Source organism: Silene latifolia, chromosome 7, assembly GCF_048544455.1.
Source record: "Silene latifolia isolate original U9 population chromosome 7, ASM4854445v1, whole genome shotgun sequence".
Classification (NCBI taxonomy): Eukaryota; Viridiplantae; Streptophyta; class Magnoliopsida; order Caryophyllales; family Caryophyllaceae; genus Silene; species Silene latifolia.
In genome coordinates this window covers 79,483,452-79,486,055 of record NC_133532.1, presented here as the reverse complement: position 1 = coordinate 79,486,055, position 2,604 = coordinate 79,483,452, and the positions used below count along the sequence as shown (strand labels likewise).

Sequence of the window (2,604 nt, the reverse complement as noted above, 5' to 3'; positions counted from 1 at the left end):
GGCTTTTGTATGAGAGGTTGGGATGGAATTTGGTGTTTTCATTGTAATAGTTGGAATAAGGGGTACCACTCTTGTATGCTTGGAAAGCATTCACTTGTTCCCCTACATTCACTTTGGTCATGTCCCAAAGTTCCACAACTCTCACATACTCCACTTGGAATTGATGAAGATGCCACCATGGCATTAACATGTTACTTAGGTGATTTGGAGGCTTCTTCAAGCTTGGCCATAGCCTTCTCAAACTTCAAATTAATGGTATCAATATGAGCACTAAGTTGAGCACCCTATTGAGTAATAGAGTCCACTTCATGCTTTCCTCCTCTAGTAGCCTTTCGAGGTCTACTATATTGTGAGTTATGGACCACCATTTCCTCAATCTTGTTCCATGTTTGATTATCATCAACTTCGGTAAACATACCATTTGATCCCATATTGAGAATGTTTTGGGAGTCTTCATATAGACCATTCCAAAATTTTTGTACAAGGAACCACTCGCTAAGTCCATGATGTGGACAAGATCGGCAAGTATCCTTGAATCTCTCCCATGCTTCATACAAGGATTCCTCATCCCTTTGTTTGAACCCGGTGATTTGGGCTCTCAACTTGTTAGTCTTTTACGGAGGATAGAATTTCTTGTAGAAAGCAAGTGCCAATTTCTTCCAAGAGTTAATATCAAGAGTAGCCTTATCTAGACTCTTCAACCATTCTTTCGCGGAACCAATCAAAGAAAAAGGAAATAAGACCCATCGAATTTGGTCTTGAGTCACTCCGGTTTGAGAAATCGCATCACAATAGTCACAAAAATTCTCCATATGAGAATGAGGGTCTTCACTAGGCATCCCCCCAAATTGACTTCTCTCGACAAATTGTATAAATGCGGATTTTGCAATGAAATTACCGGTCAAATGTTGTGGTGTGGGAGTACCTTTTGGTAGGTTCTCCTCGGTTGATACGGAATGTGATGAAAATTTAGGCATTGTGGGTTGATTTTGTGGTTGGTTATGTGTTGGGTTATCCTCTCCTTCTCTTGAAAAAGGGTTGATGAACTCAATGGTATTTGGTTGAATGTCCACAATCTCACCAATACCTCTCAAAGTATTTCTATCAAGTCTTCTATTGTTGGTCAAAGTTCTTTCAATTTCAAGATCAATGGGTAACAAGTTACCTTGTGATCTCCTAGACATGCAAAATATCAAACAATTTGAAAACAATTAGAACAAACCTTGAGGAGTTTGACTTCCCCAAGGTAAAGAAAGTCACAACTTAAAACAATCAAAGAAAATCAAATCAAGTAAACACTGTCCCCGGCAACGGCGCCATTTTTGGTCGGTGTATGGATTTCGGTTACTTGTCGTTAAAAGTTACCTAGACAAAAACAATATTTATAACTTCACAAACTACTCTACTTTTAGTAAAGAGGTAAGTAAAGGTCAGATCCCAAGGGACGGGTATTGAGGTAGTATTTTGATTGCAAATGGTTGTGTCTAAGGGTGTCACAATTTGGGTTGAGGTAGGAGATCAACTAAACTAAATAACAATGTAAACAAAATAATGAAAGCAAGTAAGATGATTAAAATGAGATGTAAACAATTGTTTAAAGGCACTAGGGTGTCATGGGTTCATAGGGGGTTCATGGGATTTGATTATACAAACATGTTTCCTACTAGATGCAAGCAATTATTGTTGTGATGGGATCGAGTTAGTGTATATCTTACAATCCCTAAGAAGGTTTGGGTCCCGGAGCCGAATCGATTAGATTGTATAACACCTACAAGTTGACTTAATCCTCCCTATCCAACTATATGCATGGTCTAATGAGACTCGAGTTGGTTTATGTGTTACAAGTCTCATTGAAAAGGTAAGTGATGGGTAAAAAATGCAAGGATTCATAGGTTCGCATTTCATGAAACATAACATGTGCATAAGTTGAAATCACAACAAGCAAGCAAATTAATTATGAAAACATATTAGATTAAGCATGAATCAATCCCCATGTTGGTTTCCCCTAATTTCCTATTAACCCTAGTTAAGGAAACTACTCACTCATTATCAAGTTTAACATGCTAACAAGGTTGTCAATCATACTAGCAAGGCAAAACATGATGAACAAATGAAGATGATTAACAATAATTAAAAAGGATTAAGAGATAATTATACCTATAAAGATGATTCCAAATAATAAAGCAAATAATAATAGAAGTACTTGATGATTGATGGAAGGTTGTCAATCCTCCAAATAAACCCAAATAATCTTCTAATTACTCAAAATAAATGATGAACAATAGAGAAATTAAGGAATGATTAATAAATGAGATTTGTATTAATGCTAAATTAAGAATTGATTACAAGATTAAGAGAGTATTAGGACTTGATTAAGATAAGATTAAGATCCTATTAAGATGACATGCTAATCTAGGTAGTAAAAAGGGGTATTTATACTAGAGATTAGGTACAAAGATTAGGGTTACTAAGGGCTTAAATGACTATTAAGACCCTTAATAAAAGTTGAGAAAGTGCTCCTCTCCAAGGAGATGCTCATCTCTGTTTTGGTAGTCTCCAAAGAATATGCTCGTCCCGAGCGTCTAGGCAGCAGGGACGGTTGGT

At 36.7% G+C, this 2,604-nt stretch overlaps 1 non-coding gene across 1 annotated transcript; it reads left to right on the top strand.

The window, feature by feature from the left end:
* The first annotated feature begins 498 nt into the window (after positions 1 to 498).
* On the top strand, positions 499 to 605 carry LOC141593735 (small nucleolar RNA R71). The gene has a single exon (XR_012521803.1). It is a non-coding gene; the product is annotated as a small nucleolar RNA R71 (small nucleolar RNA).
* The last annotated feature ends 1,999 nt before the right edge of the window (positions 606 to 2,604 follow it).